This window comes from Oncorhynchus clarkii, chromosome 6 (genome assembly GCF_045791955.1).
Source record: "Oncorhynchus clarkii lewisi isolate Uvic-CL-2024 chromosome 6, UVic_Ocla_1.0, whole genome shotgun sequence".
Taxonomy (NCBI): domain Eukaryota; kingdom Metazoa; phylum Chordata; class Actinopteri; order Salmoniformes; family Salmonidae; genus Oncorhynchus; species Oncorhynchus clarkii.
In genome coordinates this window covers 61,027,679-61,041,104 of record NC_092152.1, presented here as the reverse complement: position 1 = coordinate 61,041,104, position 13,426 = coordinate 61,027,679, and the positions used below count along the sequence as shown (strand labels likewise).

Genomic DNA, 13,426 nt, shown 5'->3' with positions numbered 1-13,426 from the left:
CATGTGTTGAGAAATTATTTTTTTTAAGAGGCACAGCACACCAACATGAAAACCTCACCCCAACTGTAAAGTATGGTGGAGGGAGCATCATGGTTTGGGGCTACTTTGCTGCCTCAGGGCTTGGACAGCTTGCTAGCATCAACGGAAAAATTATTCCCAAGTTTATCAAGACTTTTTGCAGGAGAATTTAAGGCTGTCTGCCAATTGAGGGTCAACAGAAGTTGGGTGACGCAACAGGACAACGACCCAAAACAGAAGTAAATCAACAGAATGGCTTCAGAAGAAAATACATCTTATGGAGTGGCCTAGTCAGTCCTGACCTCAACCCGATTGAGATGGTGGCATGACCTCAAGAGAGCGGTTCACACCAGACGTCATAAGAATATTGCTGAACTGGAAGTTTTGTAAAGAGGATTGATCCAAAATTCCTCCTGATCGTTGTGCAGGTCTGATCCGCAACTACAGAAAACGTTTGGCCAATAAATAAACTTGCTACACTGTCAGATCTAATTAAAATGGTAATACACAAGTGTTTCTTCTATTATATGCAGAGTAATAGTTTTTTCTTAAGTTCGGTGCGAAATTAAACAAATTAATTATATGGCCAGTTCCGGTACTATGGAATCATTGTCCATCACTCACAGCACACCACTTAAATCATGTGTCAAATAATTTAAAGATTATTTCCATGTGCTTACACAATTGATATTATTGATTGATGAGAACCTTACAAGTGTCTTCTCATCCAGTGACTGGACTTAACTGTCCCTCCAGTCTGACGCAAGCCACCTGTGAGAACATTTGATGGTTTAGTGCAGTGTTATGAAGGGGAGATACATACTTTTCAGTTTGAAAGTATAGCCTACCTCAAACTGATCCCCTTCCGCAGCTCTGTCATCACAGCCGCCTTAAACTTCAGTATTTCAACAACTCCTGTCTTCCAACTATAAGGGCACAAGGCGAGACCCAGATGCAGACACAGGAGGCAGATGGTTTGGGTCTTTGATATTTATTATAATCCAAGAGATTGGTCATGGACAAGCAAAAGGTCAAAACCAGTTCAGAGTGCAGGAGGTGCAGAGTGGCCGGCAGAACGGTCAGGCAGGCGGGTACAGAAACAGGCAAGGGTCAAAACCGTGAGGACTAGCAAAAAGAGAATAGAAAAAGCAGGTGCATGGGAAAAACACATTGGTTGACTTGAACATACAAGACAAACTGGAACCGTGAGACAATAAACACAGGAATAAATACACTGGGGGTGGAGACAATCACAAGGACAGACAGGTGAAACAGATCAGGGTGTTAGGCAATCACATGTACCTACGGGGGAAGGATGGCCAGCCACACAGGAGGGTGATTTTCACAAAGTCAATATGCCCTGCTGTCTTTCTCTTTCTGTTTCTCTCACTCTCCATCTCTCTCTGTCTTTCACTCTCTTCCCACCTCTCAATTCAATGAAATTCAAGGTTCTTTATTGGCATGGGAAACATGTGTTAACCATGATAGGTCTATGCACACCTCTATGCACAAGGATTACTTTTAACAATTTCCACAGAAAATGTTACAAAAACACATTTACTTGAAGATCAGTGCAGATACAAAGTTTGGTAACAGAAGAACGGTTTGTGCTTTTTTTGCTGTAATTCTAATCAAATCAAATCAAATCAAATCAAATTTTATTTGTCACATACACATGGTTAGCAGATGTTAATGCGAGTGTAGCGAAATGCTTGTGCTTCTAGTTCCGACAATGCAGTAATAACAAGTAATCTAACTAACAATTCCAAAACTACTGTCTTGTACACAGTGTAAGGGGATAAAGAATATGTACATAAGGATATATGAATGAGTGATGGTACAGAGCAGCATAGGCAAGATACAGTAGATGGTATCGGGTACAGTATGTACAAATGAGATGAGTATGTAAACAAAGTGGCATAGTATAGTATAAAGTGGCTAGTGATACATGTATTACATAAGGATACCGTCGATGATATAGAGTACAGTATATACGTATGCGTATGAGATGAATAATGTAGGGTAAGTAACATTTATATAAGGTAGCATTGCTTAAAGTGGCTAGTGATATATTTACATCATTTCCCATCAATTCCCATTATTAAAGTGGCTGGAGTTGAGTCAGTGTCAGTGTGTTGGCAGCAGCCACTCAGTGTTAGTGGTGGCTGTTTAACAGTCTGATGGCCTTGAGATAGAAGCTGTTTTTCAGTCTCTCGGTCCCAGCTTTGATGCACCTGTACTGACCTCGCCTTCTGGATGATAGCGGGGTGAACAGGCAGTGGCTCGGGTGGTTGATGTCCTTGATGATCTTTATGGCCTTCCTGTGACATCGGGTGGTGTAGGTGTCCTGGAGGGCAGGTAGTTTGCCCCCGGTGATGCGTTGTGCAGACCTCACTACCCTCTGGAGAGCCTTACGGTTGAGGGCGGTGCAGTTGCCATACCAGGCGGTGATACAGCCCGCCAGGATGCTCTCGATTGTGCATCTGTAGAAGTTTGTGAGTGCTTTTGGTGACAAGCCAAATTTCTTCAGCCTCCTGAGGTTGAAGAGGCGCTGCTGCGCCTTCTTCACGATGCTGTCTGTGTGAGTGGACCAATTCAGTTTGTCTGTGATGTGTATGCCGAGGAACTTAAAACTTGCTACCCTCTCCACTACTGTTCCATCGATGTGGATAGGGGGGTGTTCCCTCTGCTGTTTCCTGAAGTCCACAATCATCTCCTTAGTTTTGTTGACGTTGAGTGTGAGGTTGTTTTCCTGACACCACACTCCGAGGGCCCTCACCTCCTCCCTGTAGGCCGTCTCATCGTTGTTGGTAATCAAGCCTACCACTGTTGTGTCGTCCGCAAACTTGATGATTGAGTTGGAGGCGTGCGTGGCCACGCAGTCGTGGGTGAACAGGGAGTACAGGAGAGGGCTCAGAACGCAACCTTGTGGGGCCCCAGTGTTGAGGATCAGCGGGGAGGAGATGTTGTTGCCTACCCTCACCACCTGGGGGCGGCCCGTCAGGAAGTCCAGTACCCAGTTGCACAGGGCGGGGTCGAGACCCAGGGTCTCGAGCTTGATGACGAGCTTGGAGGGTACTATGGTGTTGAATGCCGAGCTGTAGTCGATGAACAGCATTCTCACATAGGTATTCCTCTTGTCCAGATGGGTTAGGGCAGTGTGCAGTGTGGTTGAGATTGCATCGTCTGTGGACCTATTTGGGCGGTAAGCAAATTGGAGTGGGTCTAGGGTGTCAGGTAGGGTGGAGGTGATATGGTCCTTGACTAGTCTCTCAAAGCACTTCATGATGACGGATGTGAGTGCTACGGGGCGGTAGTCATTTAGCTCAGTTACCTTAGCTTTCTTGGGAACAGGAACAATGGTGGCCCTCTTGAAGCATGTGGGAACAGCAGACTGGTATAGGGATTGATTGAATATGTCCGTAAACACACCGGCCAGCTGGTCTGCGCATGCTCTGAGGGCGCGGCTGGGGATGCCATCTGGGCCTGCAGCCTTGCGAGGGTTAACACGTTTAAATGTCTTACTCACCTCGGCTGCAGTGAAGGAGAGACCGCATGTTTTCGTTGCAGGCCGTGTCAGTGGCACTGTATTGTCCTCAAAGCGGGCAAAAAAGTTATTTAGTCTGCCTGGGAGCAAGACATCCTGGTCCGTGACTGGGCTGGGTTTCTTCCTGTAGTCCGTGATTGACTGTAGACCCTGCCACATGCCTCTTGTGTCTGAGCCGTTGAATTGAGATTCTACTTTGTCTCTGTACTGGCGCTTAGCTTGTTTGATAGCCTTGCGGAGGGAATAGCTGCACTGTTTGTATTCGGTCATGTTACCAGACACCTTGCCCTGATTAAAAGCAGTGGTTCGCGCTTTCAGTTTCACACGAATGCTGCCATCAATCCACGGTTTCTGGTTAGGGAATGTTTTAATCGTTGCTATGGGAACGACATCTTCAACGCACGTTCTAATGAACTCGCACACCGAATCAGCGTATTTGTCAATGTTGTTATCTGACGCAATACGAAACATCTCCCAGTCCACGTGATGGAAGCAGTCTTGGAGTGTGGAGTCAGCTTGGTCGGACCAGCGTTGGACAGACCTCAGCGTGGGAGCCTCTTGTTTTAGTTTCTGTCTGTAGGCAGGGATCAACAAAATGGAGTCGTGGTCAGCTTTTCCGAAAGGGGGGCGGGGCAGGGCCTTATATGCGTCGCGGAAGTTAGAGTAACAATGGTCCAAGGTCTTTCCTCCCCTGGTTGCGCAATCGATATGCTGATAAAATTTGGGGAGTCTTGTTTTCAGATTAGCCTTGTTAAAATCCCCAGCTACAATGAATGCAGCCTCCGGATAAATTGTTTCCAGTTTGCAGAGAGTTAAATAAAGTTCGTTCAGAGCCATCGATGTGTCTGCTTGGGGGGGGATATATACGGCTGTGATTATAATCGAAGAGAATTCTCTTGGTAGATAATGCGGTCTACATTTGATTGTGAGGAATTCTAAATCAGGTGAACAGAAGGATTTGAGTTCCTGTATGTTTCTTTCATCGCACCATGTCACGTTAGTCATAAGGCATACGCCCCCGCCCCTCTTTTTACCAGAAAGATGTTTTTTCCTGTCTGCGCGATGCGTGGAGAAACCTGTTGGCTGCACCGCTTCGGATTGCGTCTCTCCAGTAAGCCACGTTTCCGTGAAGCAAAGAACGTTACAGTCTCTGATGTCCCTCTGGAATGCTACCCTTGCTCGGATTTCATCAACCTTGTTGTCAAGAGACTGGACATTGGCAAGAAGAATGCTAGGGAGTGGTGCGCGCTGTGCCCGTCTCCGGAGTCTGACCAGAAGACCGCCTCGTTTCCCTCTCTTTCGGAGTCGTTTTTTTGGGTCGCTGCATAGGATCCACTCCGTTGTCCTGTTTGTAAGGCAGAACACAGGATCCGCGTCGCGAAAAACATATTCTTGGTCGTACTGATGGTGAGTTGATGCTGATCTTATATTCAGTAGTTCTTCTCGACTGTATGTAATGAAACCTAAGATGACCTGGGGTACTAATGTAAGAAATAACACGTAAAAAAACAAAAAACTGCATAGTTTCCTAGGAACGCGAAGCGAGGCGGCCATCTCTGTCGGCGCCGGAAGTTCTCTTACGAAAATTGGGTTGTTTTAACTTTTCAATCGTTGAGTTTTGTTTTACATATTTTATAGTGAAATATCAAAGTGTCAGCATCACTCAGTTATTGTGGAATTGCCCCGAACTAAACCCTTTGTTTTTGCTTTTGTTCCAGTCAACAAACAGCTGGCAGACAAAGAGAGAGTGGCCGCTGCACTCGAGAACTCGCAGCTTCTGGAGGTGGTCAACCAGTGTCTGATATCCAATGCAAGGACAAGCTGACCGTCCTGATGGATCAATAGAACGTTCTCCTTAGTCTAGGAGTAGGCTTAATGTTTCTCTCCTGACATATTAACTGGACTGGTTGTTCTGTTTATGTTGAGTAAATGGCAAATGTATCTCCTATGCTGCCATTGTATTATTTTCATCTAACAGAAATCCCTTGTAGAATGTTTGAGTCCATGCTGTAGGCAGAAATACTAAACACACACTATAGTTATATATTCACTAGATTCCTGACATATTCAGTTTTACACTATTATAGACAAGCATTATATCCTTTATTATACAAGTAAAGCAATAAAATAGACTTATTCTGCCATTGAAAATATATCTGATATTAATGGCATTTGCAAAGAGAACCAAGAAAATGCATACTTCTCTAATAAATGAAGTGATCTAAAAGTACACGCCAAAAGACTGGGGAAGGGGCCCTGACACTGAATGAGAAAGGCCTTAGATAGTATAATACTTGCACCATCTGGATTTCCATCAGATACTTTATTGCATGTTTTTCAAAAATACAGTAAAATATGTGAATTAGCATTTGGAGTTGCTTTTTTTGTCATTAGATTTGTCTATACTTATTTTACTATGGCAGTGGAAGGAGTATTGTTATTTTCAAATTCCCTTCAAGGAGCCGATAAGATCTTCATTGTATACACGATAAGGTCGTCCCCTCCACCTATTACCAGAAAGCAGAGTGGCGCAGCGGAAGCGTGCTGGGCCCATAACCCAGAGGTCGATGGATCGAAACCATCCTCTGCTATGTATTTTACATGTGGACAATTCGGCGAAGACAAAAACAGATAATAAGATAATATAAAAAGCCTTTATGCAATATAAATGATACCTACCATACAGTTATGATTTGACAAAATAAAAGGATAAGTTTGTTTTCAAAGAATGCGTTAAAATTGTATTTGTAAGCAATACTATAACTTATATAATATATCAACTATAAAGTATGAATGGGTGAGTTAGACCACATTAATATTGCGTCATCCTGAAGGGTAAGTGCAAATTTGACGTGTTCACTACCACCCTCTCATGGACAATGGATAAAATAACAGGTCATTTTATCTGAGTAGTTCTAGAACTTCCATTACACATTGAGAGCCTGTGTCTGTTAGGAAGAAGACTCCAGATCAACTGAGGCTCATTTTCGTAGCTGTCGTCAGTAATTGGGTTAGCCTAATTTGAACAAAAATTCAAATTGAAAGTATGTGTGAGTTTGTCAGGGGACCAGCAGGTGGACGCTTCAAAAAGAACGTGTGCGTGATTACTCCATCCATGTGGAGGCATTTGTCACTCGCTGTTGGATCCTAAAGTCAGCAGAATACACAAGACAGCCAACCACACCACAACCACTCTAAGGTGGCCGAAATAGCTCAGTTGGGAGAGCGTTAGACTGAAGATCTAAAGGTCCCTGGTTCGATCCCTGGTTTCGGCAGGAACAGTTTTTGCGAGAGGTCTAAATTTGGTTCGTGACGTTACCTGAATTCTCTAATCACATTTTGATCTATTAATGTCAGTCTTTAAATGCTCCATTGTAATAACTACATTGAATAATAATATAAACGCAACATGCAACAATTTCAAAGATTTTACTGAGTTACAAAGGCTACATCCCCCCTACGTCCACCTATCACTAGATAGCAGAGTGGCGCAGCGGAAGCGTGCTGGGCCCATAACCCAGAGGTCGATGGATCGAAACCATCATGTTTTACATGTGGCCAATTCAGCGAAGGTAAAACACGAATTAAAAATATTTCTAAAAGCCTTTATGCAATTCAGTTATGAATGTTTCTCGGACTCAACTTCATAATTGCATTGATGTCAGTGGAGTCATGTTTGTAATTGTCCCTGTTTGACAGCCACACTTCAGACAGGGCAGACGGAGCATCTCCAGAAGAGGATTGTGGGGCTTTACCTCAGTATGAAACAGAGGAAACACTACCTCTACCGTTTGACAATGAATTAAGCACTAACAGCTGTGTGTGTTTCAAACGATTACATAGTATGAATGTATTATTGATGTAATAAAGTGTTGGTGCAGCATGTTGTAAGTCATTGCTACCCCTTGCAACATTGCAAGTACAAAATCTTTCTAATTTGATATTGAGTGGAAGGTAATGTTGCCCAACCCATATAAACTCAGCAAAAAAAGAAACATCCCTTTCAGAAACATCCCTGTCTTTCAAAGATAATTCATAATAATCCAAATAACTTCACAGATCTTCATTGTAAAGGGTTTAAACACTGTTTTCCTGCTTGTTCAATGAACCATAAACAATTAATGAACATGCACCTGTGGAACGGTCATTAAGACGCTTACAGACGGCAGGCAATTAAGGTCACAGTTATGAAAACCTAGGACACTAAAGAGGCCTTTCCACTGACCACTGAGAGAGAGCCAGGATCTCTATCCCATTGAGCACGTCTGGGACCTGTTGGATCGGAGGGTGAGGGCTAGGGCCATTCCCCCCAGAAATGTCCAGGAACTTGCAGGTGCCTTGGTGGAAGAGTGGGGTAACATCTCCAGCAAGAATTGGTAAATCTGGTACAGTCCATGAGGAGGAGATGCACTGCTGTACTTAATGCAGCACGTGGCCACACCAGATACTGACTGTTACTTTTGATCCCTATTTGGTCAGGGACACATTATTCAATTTCTTAGTCAGACGTCTGTGGAACTTGTTCAGTTTGTCTCAGTTGTTGAATCTTATGTTCATACAAATATTTACACTTGTTAAGTTTGCTGAAAAATAAAACGCAGTTGACAGTGAGTATTTTTTTGCTGTGTTTAATTCACACTGCATCCTACACCATCATGTGTCCTGTTAAAGCTTAGTGGCTGATGAAGAAAAATAACGTAGCATGACTATTTATAGCAGCATATGATTTAATAGTTGTTTCACCCTAATGAATTGATGTCAACTGATATACTCATGGTAAAAAAATATATAATTTTACATTAGAAAGTGTTATGGGATTTTTTATGAATAATGACTAAATGAGGTATACTGCACTATAACTGGCAAGAATTCTACCCTGTCTTTCTTGTAGTGTTGAATAATGTTTGTTCATTAGGAAGGGGTTATATGGCATGGGCCTAGGAAGAAATTAATGTATGTGGGGGTAGAAAGAGAACGGAGGGGCACATTAACCTATGTTTGAACCGACCTGGCTGTATATCTGGGGAGATAGGACAGGGAGAGCCCCTCCAGAGCTCTAGTATCTGGGGGAGCCTGGAACTGTCAGCTGAGTGGTTATAATCTGTGGTGAGACTCATGAGAAAGTCCCTATGTTGGTGTGTATGTATGTGCGTAGGTTAGGATGGTATAAAAGGAATGTATTTGTGTAAACTAGAGAGCTCTCGCAAATAAATCGGGATCTGATCAATTGTGAGCTGGGAATTCTGTCTGTTTTATTTAAGACCAGAACGATACAACCTCTGGGTATCAGACAGATGAACATAAATTGGAATCTATGAACATTGATTACAAAATTACTGTAGCCTACTAAGAGGCACCTGGTGTAAAGCTGATTGATATACAGTGCAAGAAAAAGTGTGAACCCTTTGTTAATTACCTGGATTTCTGCATAAATTGATCAAACTTGATCTAACCTTCATCTAAGTCACAACAATAGACAGTGTGCTTAAACTAATAACAGAAATAGTTTTTCTCGTCTACATTGAAAAAATAATTTAAAAATTCAGTGGAGGTTGGAAAAAGTTTGTGAACCCCTAGGCTAATGACTTCTCCAAAAGCTAATTGGAGTCAGCTAACCTGGAGTCCAATGAATGAGAATATTGGAGATGTTGGTTAGAGTTGCCCTGCCCTACACAACTCACAAAATTTGAGTTTGCTCTTCACAAGAAGCATTGCCTGATGTGAACCATGCCTCGAACAAAAGAGATCTCAGAAGACCTAAGATTAAGAATTGTTGACTTGCATAAAGCTGGAAAGGGTTACAAAAATTCTAAAAGCCTTGATGTTCAGCAGTCCACATTAAGACAAATGGTCTATAAATGGAGAAAGTTCAGCACTGTTGCTACTCTCCCTAGGCGTGGCTGTCCTGCAATGATGACTGCAAGAGCACAATGAGGTGAAGAATCCTAGAGTGTCAGCTTAAGACTTACAGAAATCTCTGGAACACGCTAACATCTCTGTTGACGAGTCTACGATACGTAAAACACTAAACAACAATGGTGTTCACGGGAGAACACCACGGGAGAAGACACCGCTGCCCAAAAAAAAACATTTCTGCACGTCTGAAGTTCGCAAAAGAGGACCTGGCTTGACACTACTTGACACCACAGCACTACTGGAAATGTATTCTGTGGACAGATGAAACTAAAGTTAAGTTGTTTGGAAGGAACACACCATGTGTTGAGAAATTATTTTTTTTAAGAGGCACAGCACACCAACATAAAAACCTCACCCCCACTGTAAAGTATGGTGGAGGGAGCATCATGGTTTGGGGCTACTTTGCTGCCTCAGGGCTTGGACAGCTTGCTAGCATCAACGGAAAAATTATTCCCAAGTTTATCAAGACTTTTTGCAGGAGAATTTAAGGCTGTCTGCCAATTGAGGGTCAACAGAAGTTGGGTGACGCAACAGGACAACGACCCAAAACAGAAGTAAATCAACAGAATGGCTTCAGAAGAAAATACATCTTATGGAGTGGCCTAGTCAGTCCTGACCTCAACCCGATTGAGATGGTGGCATGACCTCAAGAGAGCGGTTCACACCAGACGTCATAAGAATATTGCTGAACTGGAAGTTTTGTAAAGAGGATTGATCCAAAATTCCTCCTGATCGTTGTGCAGGTCTGATCCGCAACTACAGAAAACGTTTGGCCAATAAATAAACTTGCTACACTGTCAGATCTAATTAAAATGGTAATACACAAGTGTTTCTTCTATTACATGCAGAGTAATAGTTTTTTCTTAAGTTCGGTGCGAAATTAAACAAATTAATTATATGGCCAGTTCCGGTACTATGGAATCATTGTCCATCACTCACAGCACACCACTTAAATCATGTGTCAAATAATTTAAAGATTATTTCCATGTGCTTACACAATTGATATTATTGATTGATGAGAACCTTACAAGTGTCTTCTCATCCAGTGACTGGACTTAACTGTCCCTCCAGTCTGACGCAAGCCACCTGTGAGAACATTTGATGGTTTAGTGCAGTGTTATGAAGGGGAGATACATACTTTTCAGTTTGAAAGTATAGCCTACCTCAAACTGATCCCCTTCCGCAGCTCTGTCATCACAGCCGCCTTAAACTTCAGTATTTCAACAACTCCTGTCTTCCAACTATAAGGGCACAAGGCGAGACCCAGATGCAGACACAGGAGGCAGATGGTTTGGGTCTTTGATATTTATTATAATCCAAGAGATTGGTCATGGACAAGCAAAAGGTCAAAACCAGTTCAGAGTGCAGGAGGTACAGAGTGGCCGGCAGAACGGTCAGGCAGGCGGGTACAGAAACAGGCAAGGGTCAAAACCGTGAGGACTAGCAAAAAGAGAATAGAAAAAGCAGGTGCATGGGAAAAACACATTGGTTGACTTGAACATACAAGACAAACTGGAACCGTGAGACAATAAACACAGGAATAAATACACTGGGGGTGGAGACAATCACAAGGACAGACAGGTGAAACAGATCAGGGTGTTAGGCAATCACATGTACCTACGGGGGAAGGATGGCCAGCCACACAGGAGGGTGATTTTCACAAAGTCAATATGCCCTGCTGTCTTTCTCTTTCTGTTTCTCTCACTCTCCATCTCTCTCTGTCTTTCACTCTCTTCCCACCTCTCAATTCAATGAAATTCAAGGTTCTTTATTGGCATGGGAAACATGTGTTAACCATGATAGGTCTATGCACACCTCTATGCACAAGGATTACTTTTAACAATTTCCACAGAAAATGTTACAAAAACACATTTACTTGAAGATCAGTGCAGATACAAAGTTTGGTAACAGAAGAACGGTTTGTGCTTTTTTTGCTGTAATTCTCTTACGAAAATTGGGTTGTTTTAACTTTTCAATCGTTGAGTTTTGTTTTACATATTTTATAGTGAAATATCAAAGTGTCAGCATCACTCAGTTATTGTGGAATTGCCCCGAACTAAACCCTTTGTTTTTGCTTTTGTTCCAGTCAACAAACAGCTGGCAGACAAAGAGAGAGTGGCCGCTGCACTCGAGAACTCGCAGCTTCTGGAGGTGGTCAACCAGTGTCTGATATCCAATGCAAGGACAAGCTGACCGTCCTGATGGATCAATAGAACGTTCTCCTTAGTCTAGGAGTAGGCTTAATGTTTCTCTCCTGACATATTAACTGGACTGGTTGTTCTGTTTATGTTGAGTAAATGGCAAATGTATCTCCTATGCTGCCATTGTATTATTTTCATCTAACAGAAATCCCTTGTAGAATGTTTGAGTCCATGCTGTAGGCAGAAATACTAAACACACACTATAGTTATATATTCACTAGATTCCTGACATATTCAGTTTTACACTATTATAGACAAGCATTATATCCTTTATTATACAAGTAAAGCAATAAAATAGACTTATTCTGCCATTGAAAATATATCTGATATTAATGGCATTTGCAAAGAGAACCAAGAAAATGCATACTTCTCTAATAAATGAAGTGATCTAAAAGTACACGCCAAAAGACTGGGGAAGGGGCCCTGACACTGAATGAGAAAGGCCTTAGATAGTATAATACTTGCACCATCTGGATTTCCATCAGATACTTTATTGCATGTTTTTCAAAAATACAGTAAAATATGTGAATTAGCATTTGGAGTTGCTTTTTTTGTCATTAGATTTGTCTATACTTATTTTACTATGGCAGTGGAAGGAGTATTGTTATCTTCAAATTCCCTTCAAGGAGCCGATAAGATCTTCATTGTATACACGATAAGGTCGTCCCCTCCACCTATTACCAGAAAGCAGAGTGGCGCAGCGGAAGCGTGCTGGGCCCATAACCCAGAGGTCGATGGATCGAAACCATCCTCTGCTATGTATTTTACATGTGGACAATTCGGCGAAGACAAAAACAGATAATAAGATAATATAGAAAGCCTTTATGCAATATAAATGATACCTACCATACAGTTATGATTTGACAAAATAAAAGGATAAGTTTGTTTTCAAAGAATGCGTTAAAATTGTATTTGTAAGCAATACTATAACTTATATAATATATCAACTATAAAGTATGAATGGGTGAGTTAGACCACATTAATATTGCGTCATCCTGAAGGGTAAGTGCAAATTTGACGTGTTCACTACCACCCTCTCATGGACAATGGATAAAATAACAGGTCATTTTATCTGTGTAGTTCTAGAACTTCCATTACACATTGAGAGCCTGTGTCTGTTAGGAAGAAGACTCCAGATCAACTGAGGCTCATTTTCGTAGCTGTCGTCAGTAATTGGGTTAGCCTAATTTGAACAAAAATTCAAATTGAAAGTATGTGTGAGTTTGTCAGGGGACCAGCAGGTGGACGCTTCAAAAAGAACGTGTGCGTGATTACTCCATCCATGTGGAGGCATTTGTCACTCGCTGTTGGATCCTAAAGTCAGCAGAATACACAAGACAGCCAACCACACCACAACCACTCTAAGGTGGCCGAAATAGCTCAGTTGGGAGAGCGTTAGACTGAAGATCTAAAGGTCCCTGGTTCGATCCCTGGTTTCGGCAGGAACAGTTTTTGCGAGAGGTCTAAATTTGGTTCGTGACGTTACCTGAATTCTCTAATCACATTTTGATCTATTAATGTCAGTCTTTAAATGCTCCATTGTAATAACTACATTGAATAATAATATAAACGCAACATGCAACAATTTCAAAGATTTTACTGAGTTACAAAGGCTACATCCCCCCTACGTCCACCTATCACTAGATAGCAGAGTGGCGCAGCGGAAGCGTGCTGGGCCCATAACCCAGAGGTCGATGGATCGAAACCATCATGTTTTACATGTGGCCAATTCAGCGAAGGTAAA

At 42.3% G+C, this 13,426-nt stretch overlaps 4 non-coding genes across 4 annotated transcripts; all 4 read left to right on the top strand.

Moving 5' to 3' along the window:
* Positions 1-6,084: 6,084 nt before the first annotated feature.
* Positions 6,085-6,156, top strand: trnam-cau (transfer RNA methionine (anticodon CAU)). Its single transcript has one exon. It is a non-coding gene; the product is annotated as a tRNA-Met (tRNA).
* Positions 6,157-6,767: 611 nt separating this feature from the next.
* Positions 6,768-6,840, top strand: trnaf-gaa (transfer RNA phenylalanine (anticodon GAA)). Its single transcript has one exon. It is a non-coding gene; the product is annotated as a tRNA-Phe (tRNA).
* A 5,528-nt stretch (positions 6,841-12,368) lies between these two features.
* On the top strand, positions 12,369-12,440 carry trnam-cau (transfer RNA methionine (anticodon CAU)). The gene has a single exon. It is a non-coding gene; the product is annotated as a tRNA-Met (tRNA).
* A 611-nt stretch (positions 12,441-13,051) lies between these two features.
* trnaf-gaa (transfer RNA phenylalanine (anticodon GAA)) lies at positions 13,052-13,124 on the top strand. Its single transcript has one exon. It is a non-coding gene; the product is annotated as a tRNA-Phe (tRNA).
* The last annotated feature ends 302 nt before the right edge of the window (positions 13,125-13,426 follow it).